This window comes from Mustela putorius, unplaced genomic scaffold (genome assembly GCF_011764305.1).
Source record: "Mustela putorius furo isolate JIRA1106 unplaced genomic scaffold, ASM1176430v1.1 tig00003901_pilon_pilon_pilon, whole genome shotgun sequence".
Taxonomy (NCBI): domain Eukaryota; kingdom Metazoa; phylum Chordata; class Mammalia; order Carnivora; family Mustelidae; genus Mustela; species Mustela putorius.
The window spans coordinates 3,567,839-3,593,424 of record NW_025422049.1 but is presented as its reverse complement, the minus strand read 5'-3'; the positions used below and the strand labels follow the sequence as shown (position 1 = coordinate 3,593,424).

General features: G+C 38.9%; 1 protein-coding gene across 1 annotated transcript in view; it reads right to left on the bottom strand.

The window, feature by feature from the left end:
• Window positions 1-20,908, bottom strand: part of TENM1 (teneurin transmembrane protein 1) — a 797,330-nt gene extending 776,422 nt beyond the window's left edge. Inside the window, exons 1-2 of the mRNA XM_045068252.1 lie at window positions 20,242-20,908; window positions 3,933-3,999 (exon numbers count right to left, since the gene is read on the bottom strand). The gene's annotated coding sequence lies outside the window, so the exon portion shown is untranslated. The remainder of the gene's footprint in view (window positions 1-3,932; window positions 4,000-20,241) is intronic.
• Window positions 20,909-25,586: the final 4,678 nt, after the last annotated feature.

Sequence of the window (25,586 nt, the reverse complement as noted above, 5' to 3'; positions counted from 1 at the left end):
TTCCTTTCTAGAGGTTGTGGGGATAATCCTTTTCATTACCCTTTCCAGCTTCGAGAGGCCACCCCCATTTCTTGGCTCATGGCCACTGTCTTAAAAGCCAGCAATGCCGGCTGAGCTCTTCTCAAGCTGCACTCTCTCTGGTTCTCACATCTGCCTCCCTCTTACACTTTTGAGGCCCCTTATGATTAAAATGAGTCCACCCAGTGAACCAGGATAATCTAAAATAGGGTCAACTGAATAGCAACCTTAATTCTATCTGCAATCTTAATTCCTCTTTGTCATGTGATGCAACAGATTCACAGATTCCAGGGATTAGGACATGGACATCTTTGGGAGGCCATTCTGCCTACCATGACCAGTGTTTCCTAAAGACTTTTGAGTGGGAAGCTATTTGAGATTATATATCTCATTACCCTACTGAGTAGGTTCTGATATGTGAATATTTGTAATTAAAATATATAATATGAATAGTATGAGTAAGTAAATTCATATGCATTCCCCACCTATAACGATTATTTTATTTCTCTGTATATAAGTCAGGCCTCACCTCTCTACCATGAGCCTGTGGTTGGGGACCATGGCCCTTACCATGCCTGGCACACTATAGGAATTTTTGTTTGTCACAGTAATAAATAAGTGAAAAATGTTTCTTCTGGGAAAAAAAATTGTAGAATTATATTTGTTACTTAGTTCAAAGCTGTGCATATCTTGAAAGTTGAATCTAGTGCCAAAAAGGGAGGGGGAAGCTGAACATACACTATTTTAAAAATCTATTTGAAATAGATGTCAGAGGCATTTTTAAAATTATTTCTAATATGGATCATTCATCAGTAGAATAAGCAAAAAATAAAAGGGAACTGCTCCCCTAAACCATATGAATTCTTATATTTCATTTCAAATCAATAAAGGGAAAGTCACTTCTAAAATATTATGATTCATGAACTTCATTTTCCACTCCTTTTGGTTTGATCACAATAGCCATCTCTGTATGGTACTAGAATTGTTGATATTTTATTGCATTAAAACATCTCATTATTATGTATTAAATGCTATTATTTATGGCCACTACTCTATCTGATGTGAGACAGAAAAATTACTGAAGGCTTGCCATCTCAGGACTAGGCATTTTATAGGGATGAAGGACTGACTAGGAAGAATCAATGGTCCTTCAGCTGCCCCTCAGATCATTAACTCCAAGTGGTTATTTGCTCCCAGGCACTGTCCTATGCCTAGGTTGTTATTGCTGTGATATGTAGATGAAGAAGAATATATTTTAAATCCTTTAATATGAACTCAGTGCTCATGAAGGATGCCAGACTGAAAGCACTGGAGTCTGAACCCATCCGGTTATGCACTTGGCTAGTCCAAGTTACAGAGAGATGCTTGACCTTGAATGACCACCTTGCAAGAGGGATAAAACATAGAGTTTTGCTGAATTTCAAGAGACTTAATGAGGAACAGCACATCAGCATTCCAAAGTTAAGCATTTTTATCAAGGAGGAAAAAATAAGACTACTAACTAAACTTCTACTTGACTCTATTTATTATAATGCCAATACTGGTATGTATGTGGTGGGGGGCAGTGGTGTTAGGAAACACAATTACTTTTTTTTAAGATTTTATTTATTTATTTGACAGACAGAGATCACAAATAGGCAGAGAGGCAGGCAGAGAGAGTGGGGAGAAGCAGGCTCCCTGCTGAGCAGAGAGCCCAATGTGGGGCTCGATCCCATGACCCTGGGGTCATGACCTGAGCTAAAGGCAGAGGCTTAACCTACTGAGCCACCCAGGTGCCCCAGGAAACACAATTACTTTAACATAAAACATAAATAAATGTCTATCACCAATGCACTAAAACACTTAAATAAGCAGAAATCTTTTTAACAACTGATATATGTATTCCAGTTTTATGGCCTTGATTCCATTTTGCACACTTGAGGAGTCCTTAACTTCCCAAAAATCATAGACTGAGGAGTAAGAAAGTTAGAGCTATCCAAAGTTTTTATTATAGATATGAGAAAACCAAGGCTCAGAGTGGAAAAGTGACCCGAGGAGGACCATATCAGCAGTATAAGACTGGGAGCAGAGCCCAGATTTTCTGATTAACAGGCAAAAGCTTTTCTAATATACCATGTTGTCTCTCTAAGGGAGGAAAACTAGCTGCTCTCTGAACCTTTTAAATATTTAGTGCCAATTATTTTCATAAATGTGCATTCTTTCGGCCTTTTAGGCATTTTTCCTCCATTCTGATCTATTCATTCACATAAGATTAAGAAGACTATCATTTTTCACATACTTAAGCCTTCTTAAGTATGAAAAAATACCTTTCAGTTAATATTACACACTGGCAGACTCACAATTCCCAAATTAAGAGCCTTATTTTCACAAATGATACAAAAGACAAAAATCTTGACTTCCTTCCTTAGTGAATTTCTTTTTTATTCTGTCATTTATTTTCTGATACTTTTTTTCCTATAGCGATCAAAACTTTCCAGCAATTCCCTAAAGGCAGTACCTCAAGAAGAATAGCAAATGGAACTACATGCATTGTTAAAACTGACAAATCCATTTGAAATTCCCATTACAGACTAATCTCAATTAACTGGAACCCAATTAAAAAAAAGAAAAACTTAACATATTTGTACTATATTTTCAATTGACAATGCAAATTCCAAGATTTTAAGTGTTTCATTATTTATGTAATCTCATTGTTTTACATACTTTAAAGTATCAAGTGATTCCAAAGACTTATCAAAAATTCAGATCATCCTTTTGACTTCTTTACAAGTTGGGATGAGAATCATATTTGAATAATGTGTAGTACTACCAAATATAGGTACCAAAGGAAAAAACTAATATTCTCTATTTCTTACTACATACCGAATATTGACCAATTTTTAAAAATAATCTTTTCTTTTTTTAAAAAAAGATTTTATTTGTGTATTTGACAGAGATCACAAGTAGGCAGAGAGGCAGGCAGACAGAGAGAGGGGGAAGCAGGCTCCCCATCGAGCAGAGAGCCCAATGCGGGGCTCCATCTCAGGACCCAGGGATGACTGGAGCTGAAGGCAGAGGCTTTAATCCACTGAGCCACCAAGGCGCCCTGACCAATTTTTTTTTTTTTTCGACCAGTATTTTTAGTAAGAATGAAAGTCAATGAGGGAAGTCTTTCAGGTAAGTTTAGATTTTGATTAACCTAAAGTCTCCCCACCTTGCTACATTTTCTTGCATATTCCTTCTACTAGAGTACTGAATAGAGAAGCAATTGCTTTCTCAATATTCCAGATGAATTCTATCTACTTTGGTACATTTACAAAAATAAAAGGCACAATAATTTTTGCCCAGTAGTTGCACAATAAATATTAATTGTGCATATAGACTGGTAGAGGGATGGATGAAAAGAAGGGCGTAAGGGTGACTAAATGAATGCAATACCATGTCAATACAGATATTTTACTTGAGAATTTCCTAAAAAATTAAAACATTCATTTCAGGAGACAAATATTTATTTTGTCTGTAAAATTCTCTGAATGAATTTTTTTTTTCCATTAATATGGAGAAATGCCATGCTTATTTGCAGTCAACAAGAACTACTAAATAGTTTCCAGACATCCTCATTTGCCACTACTGGTCCTTGTACTCTGCAGATACACCCATTAGTGAAGGAGTCTCTTGGTTTTAGCAGCTGTATATAGAAAAGGTCACAGTTTCATTCAAATATGTAGGATAGTTTGCATATTAGATTTTGCAAAAACTCTCTTAACAGTTATGGAGCACAGACACAAACTTATCTACACCATGGCCATTTTAAGGGTTTAAAATAATGCATTTCATCTATATGACACTCAATGAATACAACATTCCATTCCTTTCACAGTATGCAACAAAATGTTCAATTCCCCCAAGTAAATTTCAGTGTAGAATGCACATACCTTGATAGATCCAGAAGTTATGGGAATCAAAAAGGAGACAGCTGAATAAAGGTCACCCTTGTAATTCCTGTAAACAAATTAGGCCAAATTATCCTTCAAACATATGTACAAGCAGTTCCAAAGCAGTCCTTCTATGAGGGAAAGGAAGAGACACAGGAGAGGCTGGGGTGGGAGGAGGCATGGGGGTTGTGAATGAAAGACTTCATTTTGCAATTCACAAAGAATAATGGGGTCAGTCTCCTAAAAGGTCTGCTTGAAACTTCAATCATATTATGTTGCTAATGAAGAATTTTTTAATTAACAATGTGTATACCTAAAGGTCTATGGAATTCTCACCCACAAAGACTGTCCCAGCTTAACAGTATTCAATTATTGTTCAATATACCACTCATTTTGAGATGAAATGCCCACAATTTCAAGGAATTTTCACCAATATAAATATTTTATAGTAATTTAAATTTCTTATACTAAAATAGTCCTTTATAGTTTACCAGAAACATTCACATACACATTTCATTTAATCCTCCAAACAACCCTGAAGAAACAGACTGAGAGGTAAAATGGCTTGCACAGGGTCACATTTGTGGTTAGTGGCAGAGCAAGGATTAGAATCCAAGTCCCCTCACTTTCAGCTCAGTCATTTTTCTAATGTCTCACGTGACTTTCTTCATGACAGTTATAAAATTAACTATATGTCTTGATGGGCTACACTTGGTGCTGGGCAATAGGGCAGGAAATATGTCCTATAATAATCCCTACCATTTCACCCAACTTGAGAGATACATGTCTCTCTCTCTACATACATATACACACATGTGTTTGTGTGTATACATATTTTATTGACACAGAAGTGTTAACAATATATTGATAAATTTTTAAAAAGCACATTATAAAGTAATTACATGAGTCTGGCTTTAAAAAAGACATATATGTGGGCGCCTGGGTGGCTCAGTCGTTGGGCGTCTGCTTTCAGCTCAGGTCACAATCCCAGGGTCCTGGAATAGAATCCCACATTGGGCTCCCTACTCAGCAGGAAGCCTGCTTCTCCCTCTCCCACTCCCCTTGCTTGTGTTCTTTCTCTCTCTCTCTCTCTCTCTATCTCTGTTAAATAAATAAATAAAATCTTTTAAAAAACAGACATATATGTATGTAATATATATATGATTTTTGTCTTTCTGTGTGTCCGTATTTTCTAATTTTTCTATAACAAACATATATGACTCATACATAAAAAACTATGCTTTAAATTCTCCAAAAACCCATTTTAGGTGGGTGGGGAGATGGGAGACATAGGGAGTGGGGATGAAGGAGGGCACTTGTCATGATGAGCACTAGGTGTTGTATGGAAGTGTTAAATCACTATACTGTATACCAGAAACTAGTATTACATTGCACGTTAACTAATTGAAATATAAATTTTAGAAAATGAAACAAATTTAAAAAGGTTTCAAAAATCCATTTTAGAAAAGGCAGTATGGTGAATTAACACAAAAGAAAAAGGAAAACAAAAACTTTTAACTTTAGTATTCCAATATTTTATGATTGATATCAATTAACCTTATGGCCCCAATTTATCAATCAAGTATTCCCCAAACCTATTCTTTTTATATTGAGGCAAAATCTCAGTAATAAGGGCAAACAATTTAAAAATTTCTGCACAGTAAATCATGACAGAATATCTAAATGCAATTTTTAAAAAAATGTAGGTCAATAGCATTATTGTCACCTTAGACAAAGATCATCTATGTGAACTTGTAATGATACTAATAGAGTATTATATTAATACTAATGATCGCCATATCCAATATACTATATATATTATATAGTATATATAGTATAATATGATATATATATTATTATATATACTATCATTCCTAATAGACTGAAGTAGTGCTCTTGATTAGTTGCAATCTAACTGCCTGATGTACATTTTTCATCACTGTTAATGTTGCTCAAAAAAGACATAGTTCTGCTCAAGTGTTCATGTGGTTCCATAACAGCGTTAAGTTAGAATCTTTCAAGGGAAGACATTTCAGAAAGTACTTAGATCTAGACTACAAAAAAGTATTTCTGGCTCTTTTGCCACATATATGAAAGCAAGTCTGTAGAAATTGGCTTCATACCCATCAGGGTGATTCTGCAAGGAGGTTAGCAAAAAATGCTTTAAAAAGTTTTGGCAGGTCTCATCATTAGAAATGATGATGAGCCACCCTATGCCTGGGTGGCTCAGTCACTAAATGTCTGCCTTCAGCTGGGGTCATCGTTCCAGGGTCTTGGGACTGAGCCCCACATCTGGGTTGCATTCTCAGCAGGAAACCTGCTTCTCCCTCTTCCACTTCCCCCACTTGTGTTCCTCTCTCAACGTATCTCTCTCTGTCAAATAAATAAATAAAATCTAAATAAATAAACTGTCCTATATGGAGCATTTTGCCTCACTGAGATACACAGAGGACTGGGAAGCAAGAGGGCTTTGAAATGATTTAGCTCTTCTCTGCTCACTTCTCAAACTTCAAACTGGAGCCTTCAGGAAGATATCCTTCCCATTTATGACTAAAGAAGGCCAGTTCATACATAGATCTATATACGATACCCCAAGTCATTTGCCATCACTTACCAGTTCAAACATGTACCACTTCCCTCACCTTTCACCTCTTTATTTCACTCAAGAATTCATTCCAAAAAAGAAACTGCTAACTGTCTTAATACTGCATGTGGGCCAGCTACCCTTTAGGAAAAAAAAAAAAAAAGTAAGAAAGTTTGACAGGACCATCACTGAACACAACCAAATAATGCACACCAGAGGCAAAAACAGCAGGAGCCACAAATGTTAGAAATGCATGTCACACTATTGACTATTGGTTTTGAAAATAGGCTAGAGCCTGCAAGCAAAGTCCTAAAGTCAGATCTGAACAGCTCATTAAGAGTTCATCTAACTCACACTTTAATTAGTGCCACTGCCTCTTGTTTGGTCCTACATAGAGAATAATATTCTACATTCTTCAGTTCTCAGCCTCTTAAAATGAAACCATCATCTGATATTGGCTGTGGAGATGAAATGCATAAATTGAAGGTAAATGAATAAAAGAATTGTCTAAGAGTCTGGTTCAAAAAATACATCTATATATATGAACACACATTTATTAAAATATGCATACATGTGTGTATGGATAGATATCTTTCTCAGATGCACTTAAAAAGTGTTAACTCCTATTTGTTTAGGAAATGGGCCATTTTTTACTTGTTTTCAATAATTATTCAATTATATATTAATTATAACTATAACAACTTATTAACACTTTCTGTTTTCAAGGGACTTTGGGCTGCATATAGGTCACACTTCATTTTACTAATGAGTATATCTTTACATTTTGCTACACATACTTCAAAAGCCCTATCATTTTTCTAATGGGACGTTTACCCAAGACCTTGTAGAAAATAATTGTGTTAATAGCAGAGACAGTTTCCCCATTACAATGATCAGTACTCTCAGACAATTAATGCTGCAGCACTCTGTATTGTCACTTCCTTCCTTGGGGCCTAGAGAACTTCTTGGTTTACATTATTGGCTGCAGCTTCTTTTTGTTCTGGCAATATGGGCATTTCTAATGATGAGACCTGCCAAAACTTGTCAATGCTATTTTTCTTCTCTTCCATTAGAGGGGACTGTGGCTGAATAGCCAAGCAATCTATAGTCTAACTTCACTTAATTGTTTTTACTACATGACATGAAGAAATATAGTGAGTAATCACTCCTGTTTTACATGAAGCAAATTGCTAGTGCTCTCCACAGCAATATGAAGTCTTAACTTGCCTAATCTCCCTTGAACATCTTGTTCAAATCCTGACAGGAAAACTCAGCATTCCTTGGTTCTCCAATGACTAAAGACTAGATTGGATCAGTAGATCTCAATTACTTTCCTTGTCGGTAGATCTCTTCAGAATGAAGCAGCCAGAGAACAGTTGGCCCCAGTTACAGCTGGTATATTCCTCTCCCTCTAGCACCGCCTCTCAAGGAGACCAGGTTTATCCTCTTTGTTATTTACTACCTAAACCTCACTTTTTTTTTTTAATTTTATTCACTTGACAGAGAGAGATCACAAGCAGGCAGAGAGAGAGAGGAGGAAGCAGGCTCCCCGCTGAGCAGAGAGCCAGCTGCGGGGGCTCAATCCCAGGACCCTGGGATCATGACCTGAGCTGAAGACAGAGGCTTAACCCACTGAGCCATCCAGGCACCCCTAAACCTCACTTTTAAGGTTCAATATTTATTTTTGTGTTTTTTGTTTCCTCTTTGTTTTGTAAATTTATTTTTCTTTTTAAAAAGATTTTATTAAGTGAGTTGTAGGAAATCAGAGGGGGAGATGAACCATGAGAGACTGTGAACTCTGAGAATCAAACTGAGGATTTTGGAGGGGAAGGGGGTTGAGGGGCTGGGAGAGCCTGGTGGTGGGTATTATGGAGGGCATGTATTGCACGGAGCACTGGGTGTGGTACATAAACAATGAATCTTGGAACACTGAAAAAATAAAATTAAAAAAAAATAAATGTTATAAAAGGAAGATTTTATTTTTTTGTCAGAGAGATCATAATCAGGGGGAGCAGCAGGTAGAGGGGGAAGCAGACACCTCATGAGCAGGAACCCATATGTGGGGCTCGATTCCAGGACCCTGGGATCATGACCTGAGCTGAAGGCAGACGCTTAACTGACTGGCCACCCAGATATGCTGTAAATGGATTTTTCTGCAATGAAAGTCATACAGACTTGCTGTAGAAAATCTGGGAAATAGAGAAGATATAAAGGAAAAAAAAAATCACCTAATACCCACCTCCCTCAAGGAGACATAATCACTTTTAGCACTATTGTGCATGGTTTTCCAGTCTTTTTTTTTTTCCTTTCTTACATAGTGGGTAAATATAATTTTGTATCCTCTTTTAATACTTGATAGCATAACATAAACATTTTCCTTTTATCATAAAATATTTGCAAACATCATCTTTAATGGCCATAAAATATTACATTGTCTCGGTATACCATAAATCACTTAGCAATTCCCTTGTTGAACATTTAGGTTCCTTCATTTTTTTCCACTATTACAAATAATTTATGGTGAAAATCTTTGCAAATAAAGCTTTTTCTGTGCTTTGCATTATTTCTTTAGGACAAATTCTCAGAAGTAGAATTATTGGGTCAAATGGATATGAGCATTTTTGAGGCTTTTCCTTCAAACTGCCAAATATAGACCAACAAACATTTCATCATGTCCTTATATTCATGCATTTACTCAACCACTACTTATTAAATACCTACCATGTACCAGGCACTGTGCTAGGTGATACGAATAAGTAGTGAAGAAAACAGACATAAAAATCCATGCCCTCATAGAGCTAATATGCTAGTAGATTTGACAAATTATAAATAAACAAAAGTACAGTGGGATACCAGATAGTAACGAAAAGTATGAGGAAAAATAAAAGCATATAAAGGCATAGAAAATGAAGAATCATGACAGGACTCATTACATAAGATGGCCAAAGAAGGTCTCTATGATTAAAAAATATTTGATCAAAGAGCTGAATGAAGCAGGAAAGTAAGCTTATAGAAATCTTGGAGAAAATTCATTTCAGGTAGTGGAAATGGCAAGTGCAAAGGCCCTGAGAAATAAAAAAGCGTGGCGTGTTGGGAAAGTGTAACTAGAATGTTATGACCAAGTTTTGGTAGGGAAAATAGTAAGATGTGAGGCCCAATAGAGACCAAATCATGTAGGGTCTTGTAGACCATGGCAAAGATGTTTAAATTATTTTTTAAATTTTATTTTAAGTGTGAGAAGAAGGCAGCTATTGGAGGGAAAAGAGAGGGAAAATCAGAAGGTCTTATTTATGTTTTAAAAGGATCACCTTGGGTGCACCTGGGTGGCTCAGTGGGTTAAGCATCTGCCTTGGGCTCAGGTCATGATCCCAGCACCTTGTGATGGAGCCCTCTATCAAGTTACCAGGCTCTGAGCTCCCTGCTCGGCAGTGAGTCTACTTCTCCCTCCCGTTCCCGCCATCATCCCCATGCTCGCTCTCACACACTCAAATAAATAAATAAAATCTTTTAAAACAATAAATAAAAGGGTGCTATGTGAAAAACTATGGAGGGGCAAAAATGTATGTAGGGGTACAATTAGGAGGCTATTTCAGTATCCTAGGTGAGAGATGATGGTGGTTTGGTCTAAGGTGTTAGTGATGAAGGAAGATAAAATGATTCAGACAGGATATAATCTGAAGGTATAGTCAACAACATTTGTTAATTGATTGGATGTCAGGTGTGAAAAAAGATGAATCAAGGACTCTGAGGTGTAGTACTCGAGCAAGCACACTTTGCATTACCCTACAAAACTAACAACAACAAAAAAACCCACCTTTGTATTTGTTTCTAATTTGCATTTAATTTTATTATTGAAGTTTGAGCTTTTTTCACATTTATTGGCCGTTTTTATTTCCTTGTGTGAATAATCTTTTCATGGTTTGTCTAGATGGCATTTATAAAATCCTTTCTTCCCTTAGCTTCTATTTCACTATTTTCTGGTTTGCCTCTTACCTCTCTGACCTTAATGTGACTTCCCTGAAGGCTTCTCTTATTTCATCAACCTCTTAAATTGAGTGTTTCTTAAGATTTGACCCTTGCTTCTCTTCTTACTCTATAAACCCTCCCTAGGTTTATAGAACTCCCCTTCCTATCCCTATGATTTCGACTACTACACTGACCAATGACACACAAGTATCTACCTCCAGACTTCATCTTCAGATCTGTAATTTCCTTCTGTTACAAACCATCTCCAACTGGATGTCTAGATGGTGTCTTACATTAAATAAATACAAACCTGACCTCATTAACCTCACCAAAACTTTTTCTTCTATGTTCCCAAATTGCTTAATGGCATTACCTAATTGTCCAAGTCAAAGTCGCTAAGTCACTCCTCCCTCTCTCTCACCCTCTAAATGTTTTCATTTCCCAAATTCCACTAAAGCTACCTTATAAGAGGCTCTCGAATTCTCCACTGCCCATCTATACTGTCACTGTCTTGGTTCTTATTCTCATAACTGCTCACAGTTGCAACAGAGTCTCTCAATCTCTCAATGCTACTACTCTTAATCCACTTCAAACCATTCTTCCTACAATCTTTCTAAAAACCAAAGCTGGTGACCTCTCCCCACTTTAAAACCTTTCATCTAATTCCATAGACTCTGCTACAACATACTACATTGCATGAGTTTGGATAAATGGCAGGGAAACTACCATTCTCCAGTATAACTCTCCATACAGGAAAATCTTAATACATTCATTCACTCCACAAATATATACTAAGCATCTTCTGTGTGTCAGGCACATAGGTTTAAAATAAGACATTAACCTTGACCTCCATTTCCCCATCTGGATAGGAAAAAAAATGAAACTCTACTACCCTGGGTAGGTGTTCTCCCTTGCTAATTTAGCCTTGTGCCCTTTCACAATCCTTTCCCATATGAAATGTGGTTCGCCATATTCTCTTGACTAAGCCAATCCAAATGACACATCCTTTACAAAACTATATCTACCTTTGATCTTCCAAAACATTCTCATTATTCCTCTTCTAGAGCATCGGTTACAAGATAACAATATATGCATATAGGTTTGTCTCCTCCATTAGAATCTAAGTTTTTAAAGTGTCCTTCTATCACTGGGTAAACAGAGGCTTTTTAAAAAGTTTTGGTGAATGAAGAAATGAAAAGACAAAGTTTTTTCTTCATGAAGATTATTTTATGATGTATAATCTAACCCATGTAATACTGAAATCTTCAGGAAAAGAAGAGGGCAGTCCATAAGACCTAGAGAGTCTTCCGTAGAAAAGACTTGAGACTTCAATACACATTGCCCTAGAAGTCTCTGTAATGTTGATTCTTTTTCTGCCTTTTCAACAACAAAGAAGTCCCAAGTATTTTGCTAAATATCTGGGACCAGTGTTCTCTCATTACATCTATTCCTGTTTTACACATTTCTTAAACATGTTTTATTCCATTTTTTACAGAAATATATTGCTGAAATTTTGTCTATTCTGTGTTGAAATGCCCTTAAAATATTTCCGTTGCACTGAATTCTCATTGTTTACATTAAAATTACCTCACTTTCTCAAGTTGTCCAATGTTTCATCAAGGCACTATCTCAAATACGGGAAAAGAACAAAACAATGAAAAAAATGTAGCACCCTTGTGTTAACACTTCAGAGGTTTGAAACCAAAAATAAATGGTGTCACACCTAAGTGTTGACATTTTATTACACTAAACATGAAATCACAAACGCACCAACAACGTATGGATATGTGCACAGAGTACATCTGTAATAAAGAATAACAACCCAGGAAATTAGTGTATTATTTTAGCTTCTACCCAGGATCATTGAAAAAATGTATGAGCCAAAAACAATACAAAGAATAATATTTCACATTACATTTAGAATTCTCTAGGATACACATAAAGAAATGGTCAGATTTAGAAAAAGAATAAAAAGATTAATTGCTACAAAAACTTAGTGTCTCAGAGCTTCCTTTTTCATAAACCTATGCACTACCTCAATTCTTAGAAAGAAAGAAAAGAGAAAGAGAAGGGGGAGAAAATGAGAGTGACTTTATTGTTATTTCAAGGCACTTAGATTTCTCAAATCTAAGCTATAGGTATCAATTGGCCAATCAACTGCACAGCCTTTTCCCTTAGAAGTCACTAGATCTCATTAGTGAAATTAATACTGTATTTCCAAAAGGAGTTTCTTATTTGACTTGCATAGCAATGATGTCAATGTTTTCCTACATTGTTTAAAGTTCTAAACATATAACCAGTCACAATCACAAAGATATATTCATTTCAAGTATAGAGTAAGGAATTAAGTGATGTATGTATTTGTGAATGATGCTTGTGAAATCCATGTCAAAAATGTACATATACTTTTTAATAAATATTCCTTTGGCAAAAAATCCCATCCCCTCACATATAAATACAAACATATTTTGGGGCTAGTTAATAGAGCAAGAGATCACACATCAATATCACTCAAATGCTTGCAATTTTAAGAAGAGCAGCTTTAAAAAAAGAAAATCATTAATGCTAAAGGGAGGTAATGCAAAGAGTATAAATTCAAAACGTTGATCAGAAACATTATGTTGATAGGAACTGAGTTAGCTAGGAACACTGCAGATTTAGAAGGCTTCCAGTCACCCTGTGGTTGTAGTGTATTTATGCACCTCTATATTTAAACACAGGTGGTAATTAGCAAGATTGAGACACCTTTAATAAGGCATCATCATAGGTGCAAAGGATGTGTAGCATAAGATGAGTTCATTATCAATAACTTCCCTGAATTAATCATCTCTTAGGGCATTTAATTTTAAATGTACCTGAAAAAACCTGGATCATTGAGATAGGCCATCTGCAGTATCTTTTTCTAATTTCTCTGAACAACTGAAGAGTTTTCTTAAAATGCCTATATACAGCTGGGACACAGAGATTATAATACCTAATAAACCAATTGACCATCTATTCTGTCATCTTCTGTTTGACAGGTGTCTAAACCAGACAGAGGCATGAGAAGTAATATAACCACTTAGAATCCACCAATTAGGCAAAACCATGCAACTGGGAAATTTTCTTCTTGACCTTAGCTAATGATCAGATTTTCCCCGAAGTACGCAATGTGCTTTTATTTTGGCTGCTTTAAAAATTCTCATTCAAACAGACAGCTAAAAACATTAAGCTGCAATTCCAAACATTAAAATGAAAATGGATTTCCTTTGATATAACCATATAGGGATTCTACTGCAAGTTTTATATATACAACTACATCAGCATCCCAAATATTCACAAAACCTTACATTTAAATAGGAAAACAACTGAAAAGTAAATATACAGTAATTTCAAAAGGGAAACTGAGGTGTTAACAGCAGAACATTACTTGGATGAATAACTAAATTTCATTGATCAGATATTTAGAACCATTTAGATGACTGACTGCTATTGTACATCCAAATGCCAAGCATCTGCTGAAAGGCCAGAAGAAATGGACATGATACAGAAGAAGAACACAGAGAGATACTAGGAAATCTACATATTCAATGATGATGATTGCATTTTTCATGTTTTACTCAGGTATTTTCATATCACACTAATATGGCTTACGTAACAAAAATAAACCACTGAACAAAATATATGCAATTCAATATCCCACAAATGAATACCAATATCATCAATATTCCCTAAAATATAAAAATGTAAATACTATTTTTCTTATTTTTTTCTATTTTTAAATCACTACCTTATTCTATCATTAATAATTCTGCCTAGGATATTTATATTTTGAAATTCTGGTCACTTATTCTAATGACGTATAAATATAGATTTTCCTTCTTTTCTCACCACGAAAATCCTTTTGGGGAATCGCTCTTTCTTAGCCATAATATAGAAATTTTTTTATAGCCATAAATTCACAGGAAAAAATATTAGTTTATCAGGACCCATAACTGATAATATTGCAAAAGGCTTAACATGGATTGCAATTCAGCTCATATTAGAGTTTGTGATTCCAAAATTCAATTTTGTAAGTCATAATCAGCCACAAAAATGTTACAACAGAATATGAGAAACATTAAACGGCAATTTCCTCATTGTTGACTACTTATCAAGTGACAACTTAGTCAATTAAAATTAGAACAATCAGTATGCTTTATGGTGACGGGTAAAATGAGTGTTTTACAGATTTCAAATAAATGTTTTCAAATCCATTTGGTCTCTGTAATAAAAAAAACAAGTGGGGCATAGATATTTTAATAAAATAGTTTTTATATTTGGAAAGGAAAAATAACCAGTCCTACTGGAATATTCAAGCATCATTTATATTTAACTTTACTATGATCACTAACTAGGTTTCTTCAAAGTCTACAAAATCATTATTTGAAAGAACATATTTTTTCAATATAATAGCTATTATGAAACTATTTTGCAGCTGTAAATGTCCTCATAGAATTAAAATGCTCTGCAGCACACATAAATACCAACAGGAATGCACAAATCAAGACTCTATTTCTGTGATTATTTTGAAAGAACTGCTTGAGTAGGGGACAAAAAGGGTAAGCGGTAAGATCTTCAGGAAAATGACAAAGATGGCACTGATTTTTGTTCTGCGTAATCATTTATTGCTCGCAAATTCAATTCCCCCAGCCTTTTACGGTTACTTTCAGGGACCAACAGGCTGGCATGAAATTAAATTAACAAGCAGGTTCCCATCCTGAATTAGTGACTCCCAGCTGTCTGTCCCGTCTAGTTTCCATGGCAGTGGAAGAATCGGTGGAAAATGAGGTGCAGAAAATTTTAAGAAGCTAACATATCAAACTCTTTAAGTTGATTTCTTTAAACTGATGAATCAGTAGTGGGGGCGTAGGGGGGAGATAGAATTGAAGCTAAAGTTTTTAATTTCCTGGCTTGTTGAAAAGGCCAGTGTGTTTCTGTTTTGTAATTGCTAAGGGATACAAGCAACATCTTACACATTTCATAGAAGGCTGTATATTTAGGATGGCATACAAGTCATTATGTATTTTATAGTAATCCGAGAGTGTATAAGGTACTCTACATTATTTTAAAGTATTTAATTTTATTTTTGCTTTCTGTTTTGGGCATGGATATTAAGATTCATCAGCCTGTTAAGTGACTCCAAACATCCAGAGACTAAGTAAAAAATTCTCTCAACCAACCAGATGTTTGTTTGCATCACCCCAAACAGCTAGATGGTTGACGGAACTTTTCACTCACATATTTGAGACAGCGCCATAGAAACCCGTCATAAGCACCCAGAAAAAAAAATACTAATCTTGGCACATACCTACAAAAACACAGGTATGAGGGCTCAGAGTAAGACCTTCACTGGGGGTGATCTACCAATATAAAAAGAGAGTATTTAACACATTTTCCTATTTCCATTTTCCACTTAACTTCTCCGCTCATACAGTTAGAGTAGGGTGGGAACGGAAAACCCAATATTTCAGAATCATTACATCACATTGAAAACATCATCCAAGAGGTAGTGGTTAGTTGGCATATACGCATGTTTCACCATATGCTATTGTTTACCTAAAGTGGAGGCTTGGACAGGAAGTAAAAGTCGGATTTTTTTAAAAATTGTAAATTATCCAAGATTATACTTCCAGGTCTAGAAATGAGTCCTAAAGTTACATAAGAATTTAACAGGCTTTATTTATCAAACTCTAAATTATTATTTTTTAAATATTAGGGATCCAACATCAACTGTAAAAATATTTACTATCTCCAATTAAAACTAGTTTGCTTTGATTGTACACAAAAATGTTAGCAGTCCAAGTGATATAAATATTATTATTCAATAATTTTCAGTTTATGCTATCAAATTCCAATTTCCTCAGCCTTACTTTTCATGGGTTCCAAATGTAAGCAGTTTTTTTGGTCTTGCTAAATTGTACCTCCATGCATCTAGCAATCTACAAAATCCTTATACATTATATAATTTTCATAACAGAGTACCACATACTGAAGAGACACCTATGGTTGGACTATCAAGGTTATTGGAATAATCAAAAGCTGTGTGAACCCTTTTCTAGCATTCATCTGGTCAAACTAAGCACAGTTCTAGCTGGTGATATTTATTTGATATTTACTTTCCTCAGTTCTAAAACAAATTAATGGAAAACAGAAAGAAATAGAAATAATATATTAAGCCAGGATAACAGAAAGAAAGAGAAATAACGTATTAACCCAGGATTCAGAATGTTTTACCTTTCATGGGAAAGAAAAATAATAGTAATCTACCTTCAATACAGTGATTTAACCTAATACACAGAGCCTGCAGATGATTTAAAGCACTTATTGTATATGGAAACAGTTCTGAAATTTGATTCTTCTTAATTTTTTATAATCAGCACCTACATTCCCAGCTATGGATATATACTGTTGATCAGAATTGCTAAATACTCCTTTTTACAATATTCATCATTTAATTTACCTGTAGTTGTGCTCAAACCTTTATTCCAAATGGTAAATGAAGGGAAGCTTCTTTTCTTTTTAAGTGTGCATGGATTACTACTTTTGAGGGTAAACTGACAGGAATTTTTTAAAAATATAGAATTTTAATAAAATTATTATACATGTTTTATGTATGATGCATGGCATTCTTCAGAGATAGCGTGTGTGTGTGTGAGAGAGAGAGAGAGAGCAAGAGAGAGAAAGAGCAAGGGGAAGAAAAAATAGGTGAGAACTATAAAAGATTTATTTTTATTAAAAAAATGATGAGTATGCTAAGCACTGGTCTTCTATTGACCTCAGGTCAGTAAGTGGGTAAATAAATAAATAAATAGTTTAGGAAACCTTAGGGGATTTATTAGTCATAATCTATACTAAGCACTTAGTAACTAAAAACTGAAACTGATGAACATTTGGGAAAAGCAAGCTTCAAGCAAAAATTACATGGATTCTAACGGCTATCTCTAACAGAATAGAAAAAAAATTTGTTATGTTAATTAGTACTGAACCTTCTTACCACTTCTAAGTTTTTAAGATTGACATGGAAAATGTTCAGAAGCAATGTGCCAAAAGAATATTTTGCAGTTTGATCATTTAAAGTATTATTGTACAGAATAAACTTATACTGAGCTGTTCTGCTTCAGCAAGAGTCTTTGTATTAAAGGCTTCAGAAAGGTACAATGACTATAAAGGAAACTATGATTATGTCAGTGTTATTTACACATACGATAGCTGAATTGAAACAATGAGACTTCTAGGGTATTTGTACTCGGACGGACGTTGAATTAGGCCTTTGAATGAGACCGTAATTACATATAATCTGATTTTACTTTTCAACACTCCTAAATGTTTGAATATTTGGAGTCTTGCTTAATCACCCTTATAGCACAATGATTCTACAAAGCCTTCTTTCCTTCAGCCTCATTACATATTATGTTCATAACTGGGACCTAGAACTAATGGCAAATACTAATTCATGTATTAAAAATATTCATTTTTCTACTGTGTCTGGCATTGTTCTGGGGACTAGACTCTGTTAGTTTTATTATGCAAATGTCAAAATCTCTTTGTAGAGTTGTTTTCCAGAAACACCTGTTTATCCAAAAATATTCTGGGGACAATCTAAGCACTTTCAACTAACATTTAAAGCATGGATTCATTTTGGAAATTACCTGAACCTCTCTTCAAATGTATCTTGTGACTTTTATTATCATTAAAATGTTCCAACATTAGTTGAATATATTTGAAAGCTTTGAACTACCTTCAAAAACAAACCAACTCTGCAATAGTAAATAAGTTAATACATCACCCCGAAAAGTCTTATAAACTTCGACCAAAATGGCAAAACTAAGATTCTGCTTTTCCAGTTATTTACTTTAAGAGGCATACTATGTCTTATAAAAATTCATTTCCCCCACATTGCAGATGTGAAAAGCAAAGAGGGGGTGTTTAGCAAATAAGCAAATACTGGGTAATCATGGAGCATAATGTAAAGCTGTGGCTCTACTTTTAATAATAATAATAATAAAATGTCTTTCCTTCTTAGACTGTACTCTTTCTTGGCAGCACTTAAGTATCCTATGCTCCAAATTGAAAGTCTTTGGACTAAGAAGATAAACCAGGATATTTTAGCCAAAAGATAATAATAGAGCAGACATCTGCAATGTCTTCCCGGAACAGGTTAAGAATAGGGGCTGATTCTCACAGTATAGTGTACCTGGTTTGTTAGTTGTAATCATAGAACAACAATCTAAAATTCAAGGAAGCTGTCTGTGACCCTTACCACAAACGCGATCAACTAAATGTTAATCAAACAGTACCTATTAGAGTCCACTGGGGTATTTCATTTCCTTTTGGTTTCTAAAACCGAATGGCTACTAATTGCCCTTCCATAGCACCAGTAACTTCTTTTCGTATTTCTTTGAGCCACCCAAAACACACCTCGGGATCAACATTCCAGGGCGAAAAAAACCCGGGAAAGTTGAGGCGACTCCTGACCAGCTGCTTCATATTGAAAATGTGGAGTTTTTCTATACCTATTAGCATATCGCCAATAGCAGTGATGCAGATCTGCTAACCCGAAGCTGCCGACAGTAAGCGGGAGCTGCAAACCAGCCCTCGCCCCCGCCCCTACTCTCCTGGTGTCGAAATAGATGTCGAGACAACATCTACTAGTGGAGGGGGAGATCGTCTGTCTCTGCAATTGTAAACAACTGGCTGCACTGGGTTTGCTGAAATGTTTAAATACACTCCTGACTGCAAACACATCCACTCACTAAGTCGCGCTAACAGTCTCCCTTCACCACCTCTAGGAAAAGCATCCTAAAACTGAATTGTCAATCTGCCGGTTGTGGAGTGGAAGGAAGTGAGGTTACATTTCTCCAGGCATGCCTAGAGGGTACTTGGCGCTCCGCAGTTGTACCAGCCGCTACTAGATTCCCGGGATGTAATGCAAAAAACCCACACACAAACCCGCGCAGCTGAGCGCGTGGTTAAAGCCAAAACCGACGGCTCCCCGAATACCGACTACTGCGTAATGATTGTCTCTTTTGACAAAGATTGAGGTATAGGGAGGACGCACCGGGTGGGGCCCCAAACGGTGTAGGTTAGAAGGGGGTTCTAGAGTTCCCCCTGCCCCGAATCTGGGCTCCCCGCGTTAAGGTTCAAAGAGAAATTCAGAAGCAAACAGGTACTAAAGTGCGTCCTAGCCCCTAGGCATCTTCTCTCGGAGAGGGCACTAGCGGGACCCAAGTGGTCGAGCCCCGAGCGAACGCTCCAGGTGGGAGGGATGCCGGAGGAGAGGCGCCCTTGTCTTTTCTCGGACCGAGCCCCCCCCCTTTCCCAGCGTCCAGGTCCACTTGTTAGAGCGCCCGGCTCTGCGCAAGAGCCAAGGCGAGGGCCCCCCTTTTACAACCAAAGGAGTTGGTTGGCAAAAGTGTCGCCTGTAAAGCCCAGCAAGCCCCCGAAAGCAGCGCCCCCAGGGCCCATTGGAAGCTTGAACTGCGAACAAGGCCGACCTCCCACCTCTCCCGGGTGGTCCAGAGCCCCGGGCCAGGCGGAGACCCAGAGAAGAAGGAGCTAAGGTTCTGCTACCTCGGGCAGGACTCCCAGCGCGGACACAGCCCACGGTTCACAACCCGGTGCAGCCATCCTTCGCCTGCAGCCTCGGGGCGAAGTTCGCCCGAGTCCTTGGGGTGGGAGGTGGGGGTGAGGGCCTCGAGCCAGAGGGAAGGAGATGAGGGCGGGGAGAAACGCACCTACCTAGTCCAGGCGCAAGTTTCGGTGGCGTCCCCAGGTGCGGTCCTCCGCCCCCTCGCCAGGTGCTCAGCCCCGCCGGGCGCAGCCGGTGCCTGGGACTTCAGGCGTCTCAGCCGGTTCCTGCGGGAAACGACTGTAAATCCACATTACTGTTGGAGCTGCCGCTTGGGCCCCCGCATCGCTCTCCTCTGGCTGGCGGCGGCGGTGCTCCCAGCCGGCGGCCGCCGGGGGCAGGGACCGAACCTGGCTATTGCCGCGCCAGCGGACGATCCCTGCCAAGAGGCTGCTTGCTCCCGGGGTCGTGTGTGTGTGTGTGTGTGTGTGTGTGTGAGAGAGAGAGAGAGAGTGTGTGTGTGTGTGTGTGTGTGTGTGTATACGCGTGTGCGTGTCCGTGAAAGAGATAGTGTGCGTGTGTGTGCGAGCAGAAGGGGTGAGCTCAGCCCCCGGGGCACTCGGAGGTGAACTCCGGGCTAAGCCGGAGCCCGCCGCGCTCCCGGGTGCGGGGCGTCTGCACGGCTGATGGCTGTGCTGATGTTGCCGTGGCCACCGCCGCCGCGCTCTAAGGCTGGTAGCGGTGGTGCAAAAAATGTTTCTCCGCTACTCGAGACCAAAAAACCTGCCCTGTCTACTGAGCATGCCCGGTTTGACAGCTCTACAGCCAAGGATTTTTTTTTCCCCTTTTCCCCAAGACTCCAGGTTTTAGCCGCAGCTGAGATGAGGGAAGGAGGAGGAGCTGGAGGAGGAGGAGGGCTGAGGGAGCAGGTAACCGGCAGAGGAAAGGAAGTGGAGATGAGAAAGATCAGGATGTCAGAGGATGGAGAGAAGGAAGGAGAAAGCTGGAGATGGGAACACAGGAAAGAAATATGGATCAACTAAATTCAGATTTTGTACCACAATAAGTTCCTGGCCAGGGGACTCTCATGACTAGATTTTTTTTTTTTTTTTTTTTTTAACCCTCGAGGGTTAGGTGAGGTAGGGGTTTCTGAGGAGCGTTTGTCATCCCCAAGATAAGCCTGGGACAGTGTTTCACAGTCATGACATACACAAATGCGCGTGCACACCACACACACACACACACACACACACACAAAGGAGCGTGATCTCCGCGGCGCTGTGTAAAGCCTCAGGACTGATAGAAAGAATGTGAAGTCTTTTGCCAGTATAACTTTGGAGGGGGGGAGAAGAAGAAGAAAGAAAAGAAAAGAAAAAAGAAAAAAAGCGAGCAAGCGAGAGAAATTGTTTGGGTTCCTCCTTTTCCCCTCTCCCCCGCCTTCCAGAAAAGCCAAGCCCGTGAGTGTCGTGCGTAAGTGATCCGCAAGCTCTCTCGCGTCCGTCTGTGTGAGAGCACCGCTGACTGCCACCAGCTGACAGTGTGACCCCAGAGCACCAAGGCCGGCCACCCGCAGCCTCCTGGCGGCGCGTCAGCTCAGCACTGACAAAGTCCTCTTGGAGGGGGTTGTGGGGGGCAATACTCCAGCTTCTGCCCTGTCAGGCCGCCCTGGTCCCTGGACTCGCCAACCGGCTCTGCCCTTCACCCGGCCGGGCCGGAGGGCACGTACCCCGGCGAACCCAGCGCCCTGCCCCAAGCCCAGGATCCCTCCTTTCCGAAACACCCTCTTCAGCTTCCTCTAAAAAGCGGAAAAGCGGAATCTACATGTCCAGAAACTCGCTTCGGGAGCCTTAAGGGTCCTACTGGGCATGCTCAGGACTTGGGGTGCCTCTCGTGGAGGAACTCTCCGGCCGCCAACATCTGCACGGCTGGGCCAGATGTGAGGCTTAGGAGGGAGGCGTTTGGCGCCCTATTGGAGTTTGGCTCCGGCTCCGGGAAGGGCGGCGGCGACGCCCACAGTAGCCTTCTCCTTCCCGGCTTCCCAGCAAGAGCAAGACCGTGGGAGATACCAAGTGCCGAGCCAGGGGAGCTGCACCAACTGGAGAAACAGGAGTCTTGCGTACTCCCAGACCCCCTTCCCCCCCAGCGTCACCCCCGCCGCAGGCAGGTAGGGGGCGCGCAGAGCAGCAGCAGAGAGAGAGAGCCCTACGTGTGTTCGCGGTACTGCTAACCTCTAGGTAAAGAAAAGAGAGCGGGAAGAGTCGAACCTTCTTTGGGAGAACGACGTTTACTGCCGGTTTTCTTGAGTGAAGAAAGAAGGGCGTGTGAATGTGTATGTGTGCACTCACGTTTGTAATTTTGCTCCGCAAGAGCAGGGACAGGAAAGCGAGAAGCTATTACCGAGTTGAGAGCCCGCTAGGGGTTGCAAGAAGGCACATTTGGAGCCTTGGCGGGCGCTAATTACCGGAAGAGTTGCTCGCGGCGCGGTGGGCGCGCACCAAAGCGTCCAGCTGTTCTCCGCTCTGGGCGGTGGCAGCTGCGCGAGGACGGTTTCCGGGCTGTAAGGTCTGCGAGCTCTTGAGCAGGGGGGACCGGATTCGACTTCCGAAAGAGAAGTAGTATAGGGTGACGCCAGGGGGAGATCTTGGAACCGTGTGTTCCCATCCTGCTGGTTTTTAATACAGGTATTTGCAAAGAGGGTGCACTGTAAGCCCGGCACACCACCGAGGAGAGGAAATAAAATATACCGAGCTTAACACTCGGGGAAATCATCTGGGAATCAAGAGCTGTTTTTTTTTTTCCTTCGTCCCTTTTCCAACATCGCCTTCAGTTTTGGGCAGGAATCCTTTGGATCCCTGCCGTTCACCACCCCACCCCCACCCTCACCCCCACCCCACCTCTCTGCCAACAAAGAAACAAAAGATGACAACTCCACTCTGTGAGGGGATAGCAACTGCTTCCAGAACCATCTCTCTTGAGCTGTGGAAAAGACAACCGGAGAAGGCATGGTTGGAAAACCTGTGTCTTGCCATGAATATGTAAATGAACCTTCCTAAAACCCACTACCCTCCTCTGAAACAAAACGAAAAACATGTATATGTGTAAACATACATAAATATCTTAAGTGAAAGAAAGATTCCTTGTTAGGAACCACCAGAATCTTGAACTGTGGAGGGAAAAGACTTTCAGGACACCTCCTCAATTCCCAACTAAGAGTTCTAGAAGAAGGAAAAAGAAACATATGGCCAGTCGCTTCTCCAGTGACTCCAAACACTATGAGTCTAAGGAAATTCTGTAACCAGTTATTAAGGAAAGAACTCATAAATGAAAACGAAATTCTAACAGAATGGGAGGTGGACAAACCATAACAGCCATGCAAATAGACTATAGGATTTAAAACCAGGATCATCTCACTCACACTTACTGTCTCTTTTGTCTTTTGGAAGACCCAGGAAAGAAGGGGAGGTTAATAACTAGGGATTTCATGAAAGGAAGTTCAGTTTGTTTCTCTCTTGGCAATTCGACAGTCCTTTTAATTATTATTATTTTTTTTAATTCTCTCACTTGCTGTATCCTCATTGTATTTTCTCTCACATTCTTCCCTCTCATTTTCCTTACCAGTCTTCCACAGCTCCCAGGAGTCCTTAATTCTTTTGGTCTGCAGCTGTCTCCCTTTGGTTCCTTCAAAAACATTGTTTCCATTTCTAATTCCAAAGTATAGAGGGCTCTGTCAACTTTTCTTCCTTTCCAAAGAACTGATTTACTGCTTCTGGAAGTCCACAACCTGATACTGTAGCTGAATTTCCTAAATCATTTATTCAACTTTAGGGATTCCCTAGACACATTAAAGTAGCAGGAAGTTGCAGAATTTTCAAGTCGTTTTGCTCATGGGAGCAAGAATTTCTATTTCCTATGTGAGTATCAGGAAGAAGACACACTAAATTGCCAGTTTCAGGATGTCCAATGTAAAGGAAAATATAACCAATTGTAATGGAGTACACAATCTGTATAGGACAGTTATTCAGTTGCCTAGGTTATATTATTCAAGTAATTTGCTAGGAATTTTAAAAGCGATAAGCCTTTTCATTAACAAAGACCACACACATGTACGCATACACCTTTGGACATTTATTCCCAGAACCAATGTAATTACACAAATTCAATTCAGCAAATGATTATGGAGCATCTACTAAATTCCAGGAACTGTGCCAGCAATGGAGATAGGTAACGAAATTGAGACTTAAGCTAAGAGATGTTCAAAGATTTGTGAACAATTCACTAATGGACAAGCATATATCGAGTGGCCATTACCATGTACCTAGAACAATTCGGTACTAGAGAACAATATTTAGATGTTCTGGCCTTGAATTTTTTTTTTTTAATGTATTTGTTTCATCCATAGGTTTCATTCTCTGCAAAGAATGCATAACGGAGAATATCACTTATTTCAATCTTGTTTCTAAGTACCCTCATAAGTAAGAGTGTAAGTACAATAATATCAGAAGACTAAAGTCAATAACAATTACATAAAGAAAATCAATGTGAACTATCTGAAATGAAGGAGTTTTGTTTGGTTGCTTGTCTAATGGGAAGATGTATTCAAAGGCACATTTTCAATACATACTGTGGTGCACCATTATTTCCTATTGCAACTGATAACAATGTCATCCAGAGATCAGCTACCAGAGATTATGAATGGTGCTGGCACCTTAACTTTTGGCTATAATGATTGGAAGCAACAGAGGTAGCTTAATGATTTTCTACCCAAACACTTTGCATAAACAGAGCTGTAAAATTGCAATCACCAGCATGCTGCTAGGGAGTGCCCATTTCTGGCTGGCTGTGGGCCCCTCTGGGGACAGCAGTCACATTGGAGGAAATTCACTTGAACCTGGTTGTGAACAGTTGGTAGCCAGGATTCTGCATCCATCTGTTCAGAACAGAATCAGGCACATTGTTTTTTCACACACCCAATTAAGGCTCAAGAGAACAACTGACAAGCCAATCAAAGTCTTCACTTTACCTATTTCTGTTTGGTATCCAAATGAATCCTGAAGATCCATTTTTCTGACTGGAGTTCCAAGAAGAAGCAAAATAGTTTTCCCCCTTTGAGTTTCAGCCAGTCACTCTGTATTCCACATAGCAAGCCCTGCTTACAGAGGTGTACATTCATACAGAATATCCCTCATTGGAAAGGCTCCATCAGTGCTCCTGCACCTTACTCTCAAAATAAAATGTATCCCTAATGCAGATTAATCATAACCTTCAAAACTAAGACTTCTCAATAGGGTGCAGTGGCAATTCATTTGCATTACTGCTATAATGGATTCAAATAATTGCTAAATTTGAAATTATAGACAATGAAAAGAATGGCACCTTGGCCTTTAATTTATATGAAATCCACTTATATTTGATATGCATACACATAAAAATATGGCAATAGCAATAATTTCTACCCTCATAAAGATAACGGAGTGCCTTCCCTTGCCAATTTGAAAGCTGGCTTTATGCTAGTGTT